Source organism: Psammomys obesus, unplaced genomic scaffold (genome assembly GCF_907164565.1).
Source record: "Psammomys obesus unplaced genomic scaffold, mPsaObe1.curated_primary_1811, whole genome shotgun sequence".
Classification (NCBI taxonomy): Eukaryota; Metazoa; Chordata; class Mammalia; order Rodentia; family Muridae; genus Psammomys; species Psammomys obesus.
The window spans coordinates 689215-708532 of NW_026591560.1; the positions used below are offsets into that span (position 1 = coordinate 689215).

Below are 19318 nucleotides of genomic sequence, written 5' to 3' on the forward strand. Positions count from 1 at the left end.
GATTCTTGCTTCATGAAGGCCCTGTGAGATCAACCCCTTCATGCTGAGCCTGGAAGGTTCTAATGGGCTGAAGACAGTGGGGGAACCACTTCTGGGTAGGAAGAGCCAGTGTGGACTCTGGGTCCACAGAAGGGATGGGCAGTGTATCTGGAGTAGCCTCTCAGCCTGAGCTTCCTCCTTCGCTGCCACTGGCAAGAAGGGTAAGGAACAAAAGTCAGAGCCATACTTAGGACCCTTCCCACCCAACCCCCGACAAGTCAGTTCGAGTCCCGAAGCCAGCCCACTTCAGACATCTGCTTTCCCCTGAACACACCGGGGAGAGGAGGCCAGGCTTCAGAGTCTCTGGCTTATGAAAAATACAACAAGGAAAATTGAATGCAGCAGCCAGAGAGCTATGCAGAAGCAGCAGGGACAGGCTCGAGTGGGCATGGCAGCCTGTGTCCCCCAAGGGCCAGATGACATGTCACAGCCAGGGTCAGAGCTGCAGGCCTCCCATGAGCCACGTTCCCTGCTCACACAGACAGTGGCGCAGGTGACAGCAGCTGATGCTGAGGCTGGGTGGGTGCCAGAATGAGCACTAACAAGCAATTCACAAGCTTTCCAGAGAGCAGAGAGAAGAGACTTTTTTTTTTTTTTTTTTTTTTTTTTTTGGTAAGGAGGATAAAAAGGCTCAAAAATGCAAATCATTAACGTTTACAACCAAGCGAGTCTGCTAAATTGATTAGAAGAGATTAAACTCCTTGGAGGTGAAGGGAAAGGGGGATTTTTTGTGTGGGTTATGAACCTGCCCCAAGTGGTCGCCCACACAGCAGGCATGTTCCGGGCCTGGATGGGAGGGGTAGCAGCTGTTCCTGCCCAGCTCCCCAAGGAGCTGGCATCGCTAAGTGCTGCTCGGATTGAATAGCTCTCACCAGGGCCATGGGGGCAGGAAGGGTCACTGTTGTTCGGACAGCAGCTGTGCCAGTCCCTGGGCAGACTCTGATCCTGTCATCTAGGGGTCAATTTGCCTTGAGAGATGGCAAGCCACATCTGGATCAGAGGAAGCAGCCTGTGCCATCACTTAGAGAATAAGACTCATGAGACTCCTGCATCCTTCTGCTGGGGACCTGCTGCTGTCTGGGGCCAGAGAACAAGTGAGGCCATCTGTGAAGAGAAAACTGAAGGTCGGGGAGAGAAAAGCTCAGGCCAGCAAAGGAAGCAGCCGGTAAACTCTGTGTCCCATGAAGCTTCCAAGCATTATCCCAGGATGTGACTGACAGCTCTCCAGCCTGAGCTAAGGTCTTTGTCTAGAAAATTCTGGTCCCCATGTTTGCTTTACCACAATCCCCAGGACAAGGATGTGCAAAGACATCCCTCTCCAGCCTGTGCTCAGCAGGTAGTGAGGCGGTGCTGACAGGATACATGCTGGGCTCAGCGCTCCAAGCCCCAGGATGTCCCTGGACTTGTTCCCTCAAGCCCAGCTGCCTCAAACCCAGGAGTAAGCAAAGGTCTGTCCATCACAGCCAGCTGACAGTGCCTGGGGCTCTGTTCGAACACTCACCATTTTTTAGGCATTTACCGATTCTCTTGAAGTGTTCCAACTATTTGTATGAAACATCCACATTGGCTTCTTTTAAAACAACTGACAAAAACGTTCCCTTTCTCTCTTGACACTTTTCAATTTTTTTCTTTTTCTCTACCCCATTCTCACCCCTGACATTTTGAATCTGACACTGGACTTCTGATCCTCTGATGCTACCTCCTTTGAATTTTATTTTTTTTTTTTTTTTTTTTTTTTTTTTTTTGAGACAGGGGCTCACATAGCCCAGGTTGGCCTCGAACCCTTTATGTAGCTAAGAATGACAATGAATTTCTGATCCTCCTGTCTCTACCTCTTTCAGATTTTAATGTATTTTTTCCCCCTGATTTTGGGGCTTTCATTCCTGGGGCCACTCCTGCTTTCTCATTATAAGGGGGCTTGCCACCCAGGGTAGGGGTACCAGCTGTCTTCATGTCTGCCCTGACCTGTATCCAGGCAGGTCTCCAGCCTGGAGCTGCTCCTGCTTCCGGAAGCCACCCTTGGCTCTCTGAAGCCACTGTCCCTATTCCTTGTTGCTGAGTTGTCCGGCTTGTGCTAAGGGGAAAATGTGGGTATGTGGTGGGCAGAGTGCCTGGTGGGTCAGCCCCTGCTTTGTACAGCCCCACTCCCCAGACACTGCAGCCGTAACAGTCACGGCACCGGCAGCTTGGCGTCCCTGCCCACCTACCTGGGGTCACTGAGGACCAGCAGGGGACCTGGAACACCCCTTACCACCTTCTCTTCTCAGCTGGCATCTGTCCACTCATGGGAACGACCTGAGGATTGGCAGTGCGGGGCTTTCTCCTGTCCTGCACCTGGCTAGTGGCCTGATGAGAAGAGGGGCTCACCTAGGCCACCCCTCCGACAAGCATCCCACCCCCTGCTTTGCTTCAGGATTGGTGTATTTCCAGCAGATAGGAAATGAAGATTCATCGAGATCTGGCAGCACCACAAGCTTGAATGGGTGACTCGGTTTCCCTTCTCTAAGATTTGCATCAGGTGGGTGATGCGGATTGGCAGAAAACTAGAGAGACCCTGGGGGTGGTACAAGAAACAAGATCCAAGGCAACAGCCTGCCTTGCCTGACACCCCTGCGGAGTCCCCGCACCCCAGCCACCCGCCTGGAGGAACTAATCAGACTTTCTCTTCAAGACAGAAAAACAAGCTCGACATGAACCGACAATCAAAGCCGCAGCAGGCCCCAGGCTGCCACTGCTCATTCCCTCAGGGCTCATGGTTCCAAACAGCTCTCAACCTGCCTTGGATGGAAGGCAAGGTAGCAGGTCCCTCACACCCACCCCTCCTGTGGGCAGTCCCATCTCTGATGGTTCTGGGCACAACGTGGGGAGGCCCTACACACAAAACCCCAAAGTAGCCTTAGGTATTTTCTCAGCCCAGCATGACCACCTGAGAATTGCTTCAACCGAGAAGCCACTTGGGCATCTCGGGTATAGTGTAAGAATGAGGTCCTGGTGTCCTCTAGCCCCTCCAAGGAGGCCTAGGGTTGTGGGGAGGAAACCACAGGCCCAGTACAGGAGGCTTGTCATCTGAGAGAAAAAGGGAGAGGAGATCCTGGAGGCTGGAAGGCACCCAACCAGGCTCTGGAGACCTATGCTTATGCTGGCAAGGGCCACCAGCAGGTGTGAGCAGAGATGCCAAAGGTACAGATCACCTTAAAGGACCCCCATTCCCATGCAAGGACTGCAGAGTGGAGGTTTTGGCAGAGCCATCCTCCTGGTGGCATCCCACTGTGCAAACGGTGCTTGTTGGTATTGCCAAGAAAATGAGAACAGATACTGGGAAGTATAGCTTGGTCCCCAGTTCTGAGGGGGCCCATAGCAAACCTCTGGGGAATGCTAAAGAAGGTAGGATGCCTGCCCAGCCCGTGACAGTGAGGCAGGCCCCTGAACTACCGATTTTCCAAGCCCCTGGCCTGTTTCAGCTGTAGACTCAGAGCCCTGATGTCCCTTGGCTGCTGTTCCTCTCTCTTTTTCTTTTTCTCTTAAGGGCAGAGCAGTCTCGGGGGTCTGAGTGGTAGGAGCGCCCCTGCGGCAGCGGCTGCTTCTGGGAACTGGCAGGCAGACAAGGCCCTGCTCCCTGGAAGGCCTGGCTGCGCCCAGCCTCATGGTCCACCTGCTTCACTCCGACTCTACCACCAGACAGGGGTTTTTTCGGACACAAACACCCCACCACCACGACAACAACACAAACCAAAGTGCACTCCGAACCGCCCTTTGGCCTCCTTCAATGTAGGTGCCTTGAAACTTCAATGTTGAGATGAATGTGACTAACTACTTGGTCCTATTTTCTGTTTGTCTGTTTCATATAAAATGTCCAAGTCCACCTGCCTTGTCCTTTCTTGAAATAAATAGAAAGATTTAACTTTTACAGTCCTGTCCGCTGCTGACTCTGGGCTCAGCAGCCCAGCCTGCCGGGAGCCAGGTGGCTGGCATGCTCCTCCTGAACAGTCCTGGGCCTTGTTGGGGGTGGGAGGGCACCCTTGTTGGGGGTGGGAGGGTCTACTGGCAGAGGGTAAAGCAGACAGGATAGAGACTGGATTTAACGCATTTCCTGGGCAGAAGCAGACAGGTGTGGTGGTGCACACCTATAGTGCCAGCACTTGGGAAGATCAGAGGTTCAAAGTCACCTGTGGCTACATAGTAAGTTTGAGGACAGCCTGAGCTTCTTGAGACCTTGTTACAGAGAAAAAAGAAAGAAAAGCCAGAACAAAGCTGTTCAGTTACAGAGACTCTCTGCTGTTCTGTGATGAGCAGGAAGGGGCTTGGACCAAGGGAGGCCAGGCGACACCGGAAGCCTCTTAAGCCAACCATGCGGGCAGCCCCGTGCCACGTGCAGAGGGTCTTCACTCACTTGGAGAGTTATTAATAAAAGCTGAGGATTATCCCCTAAGAGGCTCCGGCAGCCATGTGGGCACCCAGATAAGAGCGGAACTGTCCTGGCATTTGGGAATGTGCGCTTGTCCTGCCACCCCAGTGTGCACCCGCTCAAGATGCCCCTGTTCCCTGCACTTGCCCACCAGATTCACAACCCCAGGGGCCTCCCTCGAAGGGGCTCCTTGCACCCTGGGTGAGAGAGAGAGAGAAAAAAAAATTATTTTCATGAGAACAACAGGAATTCCTGCTAAATTTCAGATAAAGCAAGAACTCATTACTCCCCTTAGATCTGCTCTCCCATCTCAGTGGGGGTTAATGAGTTTCCCCTTATATTCCATGGAAGCAGTTATTTCTCCACAAGCCGTGGTGGCTGGTGGCCCCTGCAGAGATGACCTTGGGTACTCTGACCCCACAGCTGTCTCTCCCATCCCCCACCAACCTCCCCTCCCGTCATGCTGGGGGCAGGAGCTAATTAAGAGGGCCATTCTTCGAGGCAGCACTCAAGACAAGCTGCTGGGGGAACTTTCTAGAAAATGAATCGCCAGCCAGTCAGCCAAGAGAAAGTTATTGAGGGCCTACTATGTGTTAGGACTGGGGAATACTAGGGCTAGACTAGTGTTCCTTTCCTAGAAGCAGCGTGGCAAGGATTCTCCGGGAGTGAGGTAGGGGCTGCCCTGACTGGGGCAGGGAGTCCTCTGGGGAGGTAGGTTCTCACTAAGGGTGTTTCTGCAGATAAAGATGGAGAGTTTGGGCTCCATTCACCACCTAAGGCAAGGACAAAAGATAAATTCAGTTCTAGTCTCTTTGGAAGTTTCTTGCCCTGCCCAAGCTGAATCAGCTCCTGGCTACACCTTGGAGAATTCCCTGACAGGTCTTGTCTTGTCTTGAGCCTTCCCATGCGGACTTCAAGGCTCAACTCAGGAGAGGCCCCAACCCAGCCCACAGTCTGGTCTGCTGACAGTACTTGCAGCACAGTGACACTTGCTCAGCTAGGGCACTGACCAACCACAAGCAGCCCCACACAGTGAAAGGTCACCCACCTGCCCTGCTGATCAACAAGGTCATCAAGGAGTATACCTTCCAGCACAGCAGCATCCCAGTGGCCCAGTGATCACAGCTATCTTCTCCACTACCTCCCTCGGGGACAGTCCTGCCCCAAGATCACCTTACCCTCTATACACCTGTGACAGTGCCAAAAAAAAAAAATAATAATAATAATGGAACGTAAAACTCCCCAAGTGAGGGGAGAGGGTTGTGTTCTCAAGCTGTTGGCAGAGCAGCAGCTAACAGAACTGCTTATCACTGAGGGTGAGGACTGGTGTGAAGTAAGAACCAGAATGACATGCAGAGGCAAGTGGGTCTCTGAGTTCAAGGACGGCCTGGACTACAGGGCAGGACTGCACAGAGAAACCCTGTTTCCAAAAAAAAAGGGAGAAAGAGAACGAAAGAAAGAAAAAAAGAAAGTGAGTCAGAATGGCTGCCTTGCAGTCCAGGGCCCCTGTATAATGTTTCCTGCTCCAGTGTTTGGTTGGACTCTAACCTGAAAGTTTCCAACCACTGCATTCTAGAACCTTCCCTTCTCCTGCCCCTTCTTCCTAGGAGGGATACCTGGTCTCACAAAGTGTCCTGGACATGTTGTATCCAAACCTATGAAAGGCCCAACACCCCAAGCCACAGTGCTATAGCCATGTCCTGTAGCAGACTCCTGGCCCCCTATTTAGAGGCCACTCCCCTGTCCATGAAGCAATGTAGGGATTTCTGGTATTGCTGGTCCGCTTTAAGCACTCCAGACAATCTGTGCTCCCCAAAGCACACACCGGCCACCTCCCTGCCCTCTTCCACCCATGTCATCTCGCAGTGCTGACACAGCCAACTCCCCTTGGCCTCTGCGTCCGGACTCTCCAAAGGACCCTCTATTCCTGCAGCAAAGTAAATAGGCTCTCTCCGCGCTAACTGACAGCGCAAATGAAATCTTGCACTCCCCCCTTCAGAGATTTACAGGGGAAGTGAAATCTTATTTGCACCGCTGCCAAGCTGGGGCCGCGATGAAATTATGCCTCGAGAAGAGACCCGGCCGGCTTCTCGCGGAAGCTGCTGCATCAGAGATGGGCTTATTAAAAGCCACGGTGGCCACATTTCAACCTGTTTCAGGTGTTAAGTAATTTACTGCCACCCAGAATTCAGTGACAGGTTTTTATCATTTTTATTTCCGTGATGCGGGCAGACACCCCAGGAGACCCCTGCTTAGTGTTCTTCCTACCTCCCCCACCCTGGCACACCAGTGGGAACTGGGGTGAGGGTAGGGCTACAGTGGCAGCAGAACCCCAGACCTTCCCCAGGGCATCACCAAGGCTCAGCATTACCAGAAGGGAAAGGAAGCGTCTAAGAGGCCCTGACACATGCGCACGGACACACGCACACATGTCTCTGAGAGCACTCAGGGGGCTTTTGGAGGCAGCAGAGGCATAGCACTCTCTGCCTTAAGGCAGCCACATGATCAACTGGTCTTTACTGAGCAACTGCTGTGTGCCAGGCTCTGCTCGGACAGAGCACATAGCTGCCAAGGGGCCCCCATGTCACAAAGAGGCCACTTTCTACCCATAAGAATTAATATTGCAGCCGGGCAATGGTAGTACACATCTTTAATCCTAGCACTTGGGGAGTTGGAGACCAGTTGGTCTACAGTGAGTTCAGAACAGCCAGGGCTGCACAGAGAAACCCCGTCTCGAAAAAGAGAAACAAACAAGCAAACAAACAATAAATATTCCTGATGGCTAATGAAAACCTTTGGGCTGGAGATGTAGCTCAATCGGTAGAGAGCTTGCCCAGCATGCACAAGTCCCTGAGTTCTGAGCTCAGCACTGATAAACTGGGAGTGGAGTTTACATCTGTAAATCCCACTCGAGAGGTGGGAGCAGAAGAATGAGGAGCTCAGAGGCCTTCTCAGCTACATGCACCATTCTAGGCTAGAGGAGGTTACATGAGACCCTGCCTCAAAAGTAATACTAATTTAAATAAATATTCCCTGGCTGGAGATGCTCAGTGCTAAGGCACTGCCTAAATGTGCAAAGCCCTGGGTCCAGTCTCCAGTAAAAGGAAAGTACCACTGGGTGTGAGACAGTCTTCCTGTGGAGGCTCTGAAGGGCAGGGCTGGGGAAGCAGCACCCAACTTCACCCAGCATCTGCTCCCTGCCCATCATTGCAGTGGACCTGTCCATGCCAGAGCTATAGGCGGACCTCAGCCCTTCACTGTTCTGGAGAACACCCAGTCTTTCCCGTCCCCTCCTCCAGACTGTTGAAGAATGCAGATGCTCCTGTTCTCCAAGAGCTGGGATCAAAGGAGCTCCACTCCGGGCCATGGGTGGGCAGCAGCCCCGTGTTGCTCTTCCTCACCAGCAGTGGTGGAGGACTCTTTGATGCCTGCAGGCTGTGGGGGGTTAGGCCTATTACAGAGGCTCTGGGGGGTTTGTCTAATGCCCTTTGCAACACCCCCTTTCTCCACCTGTTTTCAGATACTTCAAGAAGACTAAGGGGAATCTTCAAAGTCCAGGCTGAGCCAAGAGCAGAAATTCTTTAATTAGCTTTCTCTTGGATGGGGGCCCTGGTGAATGGATTAGTCATGGTGGGGGCAGGAGGAAGGGAGCTGAGTCCTCTTTAACACAGAGATTACAAGCCTGGGGTGAAGGGCCCAGGGGCAGTCTCTGGGGACAAGAGGACTCCCGATGGGGCCCTCCCCAGCCAGTGACTCCCGGAGAGTTGGCAGATGGAAGCAGCTATCAGGAGGATGGAGATGTTCTCTGTGAGCTGTCTTCAGGAAGCTGGCATGAGCTGGGCTTCTGACGTAGCCCAGGCTGTGTGCCCCAATCTCCTAATGTGTGTGCCTCTTCCCCATGTGACCATTCAGCTCTCTAACTTCATAATAGAGGGGATTTCCTAAAGGGGCACCCATCTGTGAGAGGCAAAGCAGCAGGCCTGATGGTGCCAGGCGCCAGGCATCTGTCACCATGTGTCACCACATTACACCCCCAAGGCAGCGTGACAGAGTTGCCTTGCTTATTCTCACTATAAGCAAATACCATTTTTGTTGTTGATTTGTTTTGTTTTTGAGATGGAGCCTCATATATCGCAAGCTGACCTCAAACTCATGATGTAGCCGAGGCTAGCCTTGAACCCCTGATATTCCTGCTTCTCCCTGAGGATTGGGGATCGCAAGGGTGCATCACTAAGCCTAGTTTATCCTTGCAGTACTAAGGATTGAACTCTATGCTACATAAGCACTCTATCAACTGAAGAACAGCCTCGACCCTTATTCCTGTTCTAAAAGGGGCTAGGGTTCCAGCCCTAGCACCACATAAACCAGGAGTAGAGCTATCTGTAATCTCCTTCTCCTCAGCAGGTAGACACAGGAGAATCAGGAATTCAGGGTCATCCTCGGCTACGTATGGAGTGCTACACCAGTTCTATCTAAAAACAAAAATTAATCTTTATGATGACGATGATGATGACAATAGTCCCCAAGTTCAGCAGCTTCCTCAAGGCCTCAGGAGCTGATGTTGACATAGGAACCAGCTATCTAAGGAGGTGTCTTCCATTGCCCTGAACTCTGGCCCCATCGGAAGCCTTCCCTTCACTGTAACATAGCACCTGTGTTATGGTCCAGGTAGAAGTTAGAGCTGGGTACCAGTTTCAAGTATCTGGGTCTAAATCACCCCATGCCTTCCAAGTGAAAGAGGAAGGTGGTAACTGCCTCAGTCTAAGGCACTAGGAAGAGAAGGCTGGCTGGAAGCTAGAGGTGCATGTGTGGGTGAGCTAAGAGCAGGGAGAGCTGAGGGGGATCCCAGGCTCTGAGCTCCAGGCAGGCAGCTCCCAGGCCCCAGCTCTCCCACTGGCTCCTTTTGCAAGGAGGAATATACACACCAGGTGGGTAGGTGGAGGATTCAAACACTGCTGATCCAGATTTCCCAGGACTGCCCCCAGAAAGTGTGAGCTCCCCATCAAAAAGTAGCTCCATTGTGGTCAGGTCATGCTGGCCTCCCTTTGTGGGATAGGCTGGCAAGAAAAGGTACTGCCACTTGCTACCTGCCACCAGCTCGCTCTCTCTATACTAATGTAAAGCGGAGGGATAAGCCACTTCAGCAGACTGCCCCTCACAACTAGGATGCTCTATCCAACCTCCAAAGTTGGCTCACTGCCCTGTACAGCACTCAGGGGTATGCCATATGCCCACTGTATGGACTGTCTCTCCCACGGTCCTCCACTGCAGCCCTGGCACCCACACAGGTCACAACCAACAAGGGAACATCTGACTCCGGTCTAAGGAAGTTCTTAGAGGAGGGTGGTGGCTCAGCCAGGACCTGGGGAACAGTCAGAGTAAGCCAGAATCAAAGTAGATACAAGAGTCCTCCCAGCCAGAGGAATGGCCTATGCCAAAGCCAGGAGGTGGGGGAGAATGTGCAATTAGGAAACCTCAAACCTGTGACTGGGCATGTAGCTCAGTTAGTAGAGTGTTTGCGTGAAGCCTTGGGTTTCACCCCCAGAAGGTCATAAAGCTATCATGGTGTGGCACACCTATAATCCCTGATCTCAGGAAATAAAAGCAGGAGGATTGGACGTTCAAGGTGGCTTGAGTTTTAAGTCACAAGCTACATGAAGTCTTGTCTTAAAAAACAAAACAAAACGAAACCCAAAACAAAGAAAATTTAGCTGTCTGCCATGGAGAGGATTGGAGAGGAGATGAACAAGAAGAAGCAGGAAAGGCTGGGAATGGCTTCTGTCTGTAACTCTAGCGGTTGGAAGACTGAGACAGGAGAGTACTGCTGCAAGTCTGAAGCCAGCCTGAACTGCACAGTAAATCCAGGCCATGCTGGGCTACAGAGTGAGAGCCTTTCTCAAAAAGCAAAAACCACAGCAAAGGCAAACATGGAGTGGAACCACATGTAGTGGCACTTGGGGAGCAGAAGCAGCGGATATCCGTGAGCTGGAGGCCAGCCTGGTCTGGTCTACAAAAATGAGCTCTAGGCCAGCCAGGATACATGGTGAGACTGTCTCAAAAACAAAACAAAAGAACCAGACTCACCCAACTCAAGGCCTGCTCCATCCCATGACCCTGAGTTAGTAGTGCGCACCTATTAAGCTGAAACCCAGAAGCAGCATCCATGCCCTTGAGGTAAGTCCTGGCCCAGAAGGACACTGGCCACAGCCCAGGAAGCATGTAGGAGCTGGGGCGGGATGCCGGAAATAGCCGGTGGTGGGAGGGAAGGCCAGGAACAAAGCAAGTGCACACAGAAAGAAGTCATACAGCAAGTATTTGTGAGCACCTACTATGTGCTGGGGTGAGACATGAGGGGAGCACCCAAGAAACAGCCATTCCCTGAGACTGTACCACACCTGCTCCAGTGGGCGCTTCCACAGCCATCTTGTTGCTGGGTAAAGAATGATGCTCTTTGTTTCAATTAGCTTTTTCTTGATTGCTGGCTAAATTCCGCCTCTCTTCACTTGTTTGCTGGCCATTTGTTTTCCTCCTACCGGGAATCGTCTGCCCCCATCTTCCACCCATTTTTCTTCTGGACTCAAAGGAGCTCTTTGCATACTTAGAGAAGAGTAGAAAAGCAGCCTTCTCCCAGGAAGGGAGAACCTGGGGACCTGTCTGAAGGGTCCTGGATCCCAGGAACAGGATGAAAGTGGAGTGTGGGCTTTAGATGTCCCTACTGGATCAGCATGTCTGGCCAGCTCCTGACTCTGCCAGAAGATAAGGAGCCTTCTGCAGGTGGAGCCCCTGCCAGGCCGACAACTTGCATGGCAAATCCCAACAGACTTATTTTTTTTACTTAATGAAAAGGCTCATTGCCAGAGGCTGGCTGGGTACCCTGGGTGGCACTCGATGGGAGAAGCAGGTAAACTGGGCATCGAGAATAGAGATTTGGATGGTTCCAGGCTAGGCTGGGACCAACTGAAAAAATGTGCCCGGTCCCCAGCACTCAGGCAAACACTTGGACCGGAATCCCTCCCCCTAGTCCACGGCACACCTTCCCAGACCGTCTTCCAGCTGCCGCGGTCACTAAAGAGTAACCCTAGCTTGAGGGGCTCACACACAAGACCTGCCCCATCTTTAGCCTCCTGACCTTTCAGGCCTAGAGCACCTCTGCTGTTTATTTTTCCTCCAGTGCTTCCCATATTTCAGTGGACAAATAACACAGGCCATAAAACTGATTTCCAAAGCCCGTAAAGGCAATAACATTTAGGGAGACAGGAAAAATTAAGCCTCCTCCCTTCTCCGAGTAATGACTGCTGGGAGCCCTCAGAGGACGTTCTGCAGCTGCAGGCGCTCTCGGGCTGGGCTGCAGAAGTCCCTGCCCAGTTGGTAAATGGGGGCTCACACACACACGTTCCTGGGCCCACAGCAGCCACAGAGCCTCCATGCTCCTTCTTCCTTTCCCTCTGGCTCTGCACCTGCCCAAGAACCATCAGAGGCTACCTGACACCCTAGGCCACACCATGCCCTATCTCCCACTGAGCTCTGCACTGAGGGAGGAGAATTGCCTTGAAGCAGGAGTAGCCCCAAAGACCCCAAAAGCCCCTCCCTGCTAGGGAATCATGAAGACACTGGGAATCAAGAATTCCAGGACAGGAGTCTTCCCATCAAGCTGATGTGCTGGTGTATGTCTGTCATCCTAGCACTAGGGAGGCAGAGATGTTTAGGATGAGCAGTCGAAGCTATCCTGGGCTCCCTGAAACCATGCTTCAAATAAACAGAAACCAGCTGGGGAGATAATTCAGTGGGTGTTGTAAACACAAGACTTCAGATCACCACAACCTATGTTTCAAACCACAAAACCCAGGATCCCAGGAAAGCACAGGGTAGATCTCTGGGGCTCAGTGATCAAACAGCCTAGTCTAATGGGTGAGCTCCAAGCCAGAAAGAGACCCTGTCAGAAAAACAAGATGGCTCCGTGAAGGAGGGTGCTTGTTGGCAATCCTGGCAACCTGAGTCTGAGCTCCAGGTCTCACTTGGTGGAAGGAAAAATATGTCTCCTAAAAGTTGTCCTCTGTCTGGCCTCATGCATGTCATGGCACGATAGTTCACACACACACGAATGCATACAAGTACCTACCCATACAGACACATACATACACAAAAGCTCCCTCTTCGGGACACGTATACTGTTTCACCAGGGAGGATGGGGGCTCCCAAGCCAGGAGGGGACACCAGGGTGGCTTAGTCCCACTCCCAAAGCCCTCTTGAAGTTTAACTACATCATTGCATAGAGTTAGCTTGAATGAAGAGTAGGGAGAGAAGTAAGGGACAAGAGGATCTCCCCCCATAACCCTCCCCCTGGCCCCCCCATACTAGGCCTTCCAAAAGGTCAGCAGGCTGGGGGAGTGGGGAACAGCCTTGGGAGCAGCACAGAAGTTGGCAGGACCTCGTGCGGCCCGAGGGGCTTCAGTGCACATCTGCATGGAGCCCTTGGTGGCTTGCTGGAATTTATGCAGCCGCCCGCATGGTTCCTAAGGCGAGACGAATCTCCAGGCCGCTTTTCTCAGCAGGAACAAGTCTCTCCTTCAAATCGATGGTGACACATTTTTAAACTCCGATGTTAAGGAGGGAAAGATTTTGAAGGCCCCCTGGGGGGAACCCTTATTAGTCACAGGCTCACGTGAGAGAAATCGCAGTGGCAGACTCAGTGGGCCTGGGCAAGACAAGAGGCCCAGAGGCCAGGTCACCAGGGGAGAAGAGGCAGGAATCACAGCAGCGAACAGGAAGCAGAGGGCTTCCTGAGTTAGGAGGGGAGGTGAACCGTGAGAGTGAGGCTCTGGTACAATGAATAAGCCATCTGTGGGGGAAATAAGAACAGCTGAGAGCTGGAGGCTCTGTTGATACGGCATTTACCAGTATCTGTGAACCCTAGGTTCCTTCCCAGCTCCCTATAAACTCAGTGTGGTAGCTCACACCTGCAACCCCAGCCCTTGAGAGATCATCTCCCACTCCCTTCTGAATTCCAACCCAGACTGAGAAACAAAACCTAGACTATGTTTCAAAAGAGGGGGCCTGGCTGGGCAGTTGTGGCACACGCCTTTCATCAGCAGAGACAGGCAGCTCTCTGAGTTCAGAGACCAGCATGGTTAACAGAGAGGGAGTTCAGGACAGCCAGAACTCCACAGAGAAACTCTGTCTCAAAACACAAACAAACAAACAAACAAACAAACAAAAGGCAGGCTGGCATAGTGGCAAATTCCCTTAATCTCTAGATTTGGAAGGCAGAGAGGAGGAGGATCTCTGAGTTCAAAGTCAGCCTGGTCTACATAGCAAGTTTAGCTAGAATATATTTGTTATTTTCTATTGCTGGGATCATCATCAACTTATAGAAGGAAGGTTTTATTTGGGCTTATGGTTCCAGAGGGATAAGAGTTCATCATAGGGGCTAGAGAGACGGCTCGGTAGTTAAGGGCATCATTGGCTGCTCTTCCTAAGGACCCAGGTTCAATTCCTAGCACCCACACAGCAGCTCACAACTGTCTGTAGCTCCAATTCCAGGGGATTTGGCACCTTCACAGACATACACGCAGGCAAAACAGTAATGCACATAAAATAGAATTAAATAAATCTTAAAAAAAAAAAAAGGAGTTTATTATAGCAGGCAATTGTGGCAGCTGGTGGGTGGCAGACATGGGGACAGGAACAGCTGAAAACTCACATCTCAAACCACAAGCAGAAAGCACAAGTTGGGACTGTCACAAAGCTTTAAAACCTCAAAACTGCCTCCAGTGACACAATTCCTCTAACCAGGCCACAGCTCCTAAGCCTCCCCAAACAGCACCACAACTGGGGGCCAAGTATTCTAATGCCAAGGCTGATAGGGGACCTCTCATTCAAACCACTGCACAGGGCTACATAGTAAGGCCTGTCGAATAAAAATAATTGAAAAACAAAACGCCAGTTGAGTTCTGTAAACACTGTAAAGAAAACGAACAGTCAGCCTAGGGACACTTTGGGGGTGTCATCTGGGCTGAAGCCATGGCAAAATGTGAGCAATGATGCAGCCACAGAGAGCCCTGAACCCTCGTTGAAGAGATCACAGGTCAGCACAAGTGGCAGGTGCCAGGTTTGAAAGAGGGCCTCAAGGAGCCAGCCAAGAACCAGAAGGAACGTGTGCCATGAGCAAGGGTCATACCCTAAAGTGGCTTAGTCTTCCTTCCTTCCTTGTTCAGCTTTGGGAATGAAACCTAGGGTATCTCTCTGCCGCTGAGCTACACTGCCAACCCTCAACCCTGCCTTCCTCTGCTTTGTGTATTAGTGTACAAATATGTGCTCGTGTGTGTGTGTGTGTGTGTGTGTGTGTGTGTGTGTGTTCAGGTGGCAGCCTGCAGTAGAAAAAGCTGGCTTTAAACTGCAGAGACAGAGCTCTGCCTGCCCCTGCCTACCCAGGGCTAGGATCCCACCCAGGCTGGGTTAGGACCACCCAGGCAGTACACAGCACACCACGACTTCGTCCCAGAGGACTCTTAGCTCTACACTAGGCATGATGCAAGGCTCACTACAGGGCACTGCGAGCTCAGCTCTGACCCTGGTTTTATTGCCCTTCTTTTTCAATAGGTTAGGGGCTAGAGAGATGGCTCAGCCATTAAGAGCTCTTGTTGCTCTTCTAGGGGACCAGAGCTCTGTTCCCAGCACTCATGCCAGGCAGTTCATGCTCACTTGTACTCAACTCCAGATCTGACACTCCCCCTCTTCTGGCCTCTCAAGACATCTGCACACAAGTGACCTACAAGCTACACCTACCCACACCTCCACAGAAATAAAAAATAAAACAAACCTTTTTAAAAACTCAAAACTCTAGCTTCCGTTTCCACTTCCTTGATAATGACCTTCACCATCCATCAAGCTCCAACCACCTATCAGGCACCATTGTGATTTACCTTGACCCTTGCCATCTCCCTGCTGGGTGACATCTCTCTGAGGTCCAGAGATGAAGAAAGCAGGGCCTTGATGGAGCACACAAAGCTCCTCAGAGGCTGCATAAACTGAACACAGTCCTGTCAGGCATAACTCTGCTGCACCCCACCCCTGGCCCCAGAGACACAGGCCCAGCACCCTGCTCTGTGGGGAGGATGGGAGCTCTCCTCCTCACATCAGAAAGAGGATAAGGCTGAGCAGACAGAGGTCAAGGCCAGAGGGCACTAACAAGTGGCCAAGTGACCACAGAACTCCCTCCTTGGCTCTTTCTGGTCCCCCCCCCCCGGCCAAACTCACCCAATTTCTGCCACCTTTGTGGGGAAAGCTTCCTGCCAGCTTTGGGATTTAGCTTCTCTGACAGGCACAGCAGAGCTCCCCGCCGCCGCAAATGTCAATTCTAGGCCATTTGCTTCGTGGATTTTAATGTCCCTGTTTCTCTTCAACATCCACAGCAAGGTAGCCCTCGCTTCTCAAAAGGGATGTTTGATGATGTTTAAACCGAACGTGAAATACAGCCAGGCGGCAATAATCAAACAGTCTCGGGTCCTGCTGGCAGGGGACAGCTGACAGCCGGCACTCTCTTCCAAGAGCCACCCAGTGCTCCCATTTTGATGGCAATACAATGCCCAGAAGGGGAGGAGGTGGGAGGAGGAGGGGCGTGAGTGGAGGTGCTGGTTGAGGGCCACTTGTTGTCCCTGGGAGGGGGCAGTGGTTATGCAATGTCAGGGGGGCTGCCCTTCAAATGAACCCCACCTACCCTCCCAGAATGGCTGCACCCTCCTCCCCTGCCCGCCACTTCTGACACCTCCATGCATTTATAAATAGCATGTCCCTAGATAGATTTGGTGCCTGCCTGGAATCCCAGCACCCAGAGAAGCTGAGACAGGGGGATCACAAATTCCAGGCACTACAAAGTGAGTTCAAGACCAGCCTAGGCAACTTTCTGATAGTCTCTGTCTCAAACGAAAAGTAAGACACAGTGGAGGTAAGGGGTATAGTTCAGGTGTAGAGCACTTGTCTAACATGCACAAGGCCCTGAATTCAATTACCTGGACCAAAGCAAACCATATCCCCTAACCCGCCCACTGCAGACAAAGAGAATAGGTATCCTGATATGGTGCCCACGGCAGCCACCTCCACTGTAGGATCCCCAGCTCTGGGGAATCACTAGGTCCTGCATTTCTGTGTCTTTACTGTGACCTACTACTATACAAACAGCCTGAACACTCCCAGAGGCAACCTCCCAGACCAGAGGCACAGATCTCAGACTCACACTTGCCATTAGGGATTTCCCAGTGTGCCCTGTGGGGAAGTTATCATGTGGGGAGTTACAATGTGTGGGCCCTCCAGGACACTGGGCACCCTGGCTGAAATCTATTCTCTTCTCTGAACTCTCTTGAGAAACCCCTGTGGGGAAACATGACGAGAGGTGGACGGGCCTGTGGGAGGCAGTAGAGGAACCAGGCCCCCTCGTGGCAGTCAGTGTGGTGAGGCTAGGTCACGAGGGCATGTGAGGCTGCCCCCTCCCACCCAGAGGTCCCTCTACTCGGCCCCGGCCTAAGCACAGCAGCTCCACTAACTGCACCTTTTGACAGATGTCAACCACAGACTGCAGGACGGAGCCATAAAGTGTCCTCTTAAGAGTATCAGCAGGACAGGAAATTTGCAAAAACCAATAAAGGTACTTCTAAGGCAAGGTTCTGAGACAGGCAGCCCTGGGGGACTATAAGTGGGCCTTAGGTGGCTTCTACTCTGCCAGCTCTGACCTCAGTGGGTGTAACCAACCCTGATAGGGCCCACTTCAGTCATGTGGCTTCCTTGGGGGCATGTCCTCTGTCCTGTCCAGGAAGACAAGGTCCAGACCTGGAGTGTGTTGAAGCTGACCATCGAAGTATGGAGGAAAGATTCATTTCAATACAGCCCCAACATTGCTGTCTTCATTGATTGGGTGCTGGGAGGATGGTGATTCCGAGAAGGGACACCCATGTCTGCCTCACAACACTAAGGCCAGACCCTTGGTTCTTGAGGGATGCAGAGGGCCCATCCCTCTAGACAGGCTGTTCCCAGTCCCTGGTGGATCATTCCAGGAGAGCGAGCCAACAGCTGCAGCTCTAGCCCTTTTCATGCTCCACCAACTTAATAGTCTCCATTAATTTCAAAACACACACATTCCCATAAGCTCGGTGCTTGGGACAGCATCAGGGACACGGGCAGCTGCACAGGTGCGGGAGCTGAGGGCAGGTGGCCTCAAGGACAGAAGGCCCAGGACAGAATGTTCTCCAGCCACCACTCCATACGGGCAAGTCACAGCCCTCTGAAGAAGGCTTTCTGACATAAGTTTAGTGATAGTAGCCCAGAGATAGAAGGCAGGAGGCCTGGGTTTGAGATGCTACTCTGCCACTTCCCTGCTGTGTGACCCTGAGCAGGTCACCGTCCCTCTCTGAGTTCTAGTTATTCACCTATATTCTGCTACAAGGCTTACAAGTACTTTGCATGTAGGAACATCTAGTCTTGTGTTTCTTTCCTCACTGCCAGAGGCGCACATACTTCCAGGAAACCCAGAAGAGGCCCATGAATGTTAACCTCTGTCCATATCTATGAAACCAAGAGACTACTCCAGGCCCCAGAGACGCAGGGTAGGGGTCAGGCTGGATCAGAAAGAGGGGTCCTAGAGCTGGCTCCTGCCATTCATCCAGCTCTCAACAGCACTGGGTCACTTTTATTCACCAAAGGTCAACTAAAACTCAGGTCAGGGGAGTGGGAATGCCCCTTTCTCCCCATGGGGACAACAGACAGGTGGGTCCTGACCCACAGTGGGAAATTAGCAGATCTGGAGGCAGAAGAAACTAACAGGGACTCTCCAAGTCTTACCCAGCAGTCAGGTTCACCTCACTGGACGAAGCCCTGAAGGCCCAGGAGGGAGCCTCAATAATTCAGAAGGGATCCATCATTTATGAATTTATATAACATGGCTCGACCTTGTGGAAATGAGCCACACTCTTCTGGAGGCATCAGGCATCTCGGTGCTTTTTGACATGGGGAGGGAGGCTGCTGGATCTCAGGTCACCTGAGGGGCCTCCCTGCTCCATGCTGCTCCCACACCAGGCTGTGACCAGTGGGGGTTGGTGGAAAAAGCAAAGCTGGCTGCATCCCTTTAAACCACAGGGTCAAAGACAAGGGGTTTTGGCTTGTTTCTCTGGTTTTGGGACAGGGTTTCACTAGGTAGTCAGGGCTGGCTTTGAACTTAGAAAGATCAGCTCATCTCTGCCTCCACCTCTGAGTGATGGGATTAAAAATTTGTGCCAGCACACCAACCTTGGAGCCCCGACTCTTACTTGGTTCTGAGATCCTGCGTGAGCCTTAGTCTCTTACTCTGTAAAGTGGGGGCCTCCTTGCTAAGGAGCAGGGGCCTCCAGCCAAGGGCAGCCCTGGATGGGCACTCCTGGCAGTACTGGGGGCTGGGACTCAGAACCCAAGACAACTGGACAGCAGGAAGTAAATGCAAATCGTGGTCCCCAAAGCAAGCACCTGCTCACTGTCCATTCTTCACTTCCCAGCAGCCAGCAAAGACGCTGAATTAGAACTTGTCACCTACAGAATGTTGGGGGCGGAGTGGGTCATACATGCAATCTACCAGACCTAAGAAGGGCTAAGAAGACCTGTATGTGAATGGCAACACATAGAAGGGATGGAACCTGGAAAGGGGGGAGGGGGCTGAAGAGGAGGAGGGTTTGAGCTGCAGTGGAGACTGAGTGGAAATTTGACAGGGGTGAGGGGGAAGAATGGGGAAAGGGGGAAGAAGAGAAGCAGAAAGGAGAAGAGAGAAGAGGAGGGGAAAGGAGAGGAAGGCGGAAGATGAGGAAGAGGGAGGGGAAGGGGCTAGAGAATGGAGAGGAAGGGAGAAAGATAAGCAGA

The 19318-nt window shown here is 52.0% G+C and overlaps 2 protein-coding genes across 4 annotated transcripts in view; one reads left to right on the forward strand and one right to left on the reverse strand.

Annotated features, from left to right (window-relative positions):
* Flrt1 (fibronectin leucine rich transmembrane protein 1) overlaps positions 1 to 1758 on the forward strand; it is a 77694-nt gene extending 75936 nt beyond the window's left edge. For both annotated transcript variants that reach the window (XM_055610500.1, XM_055610501.1), the window contains one exon: positions 996 to 1758. The gene's annotated coding sequence lies outside the window, so the exon portion shown is untranslated. The remainder of the gene's footprint in view (positions 1 to 995) is intronic.
* Positions 1 to 19318, reverse strand: part of Macrod1 (mono-ADP ribosylhydrolase 1) — a 140211-nt gene that overhangs the window by 106981 nt on the left and 13912 nt on the right. The gene's annotated exons all lie outside the window — the stretch shown is intronic.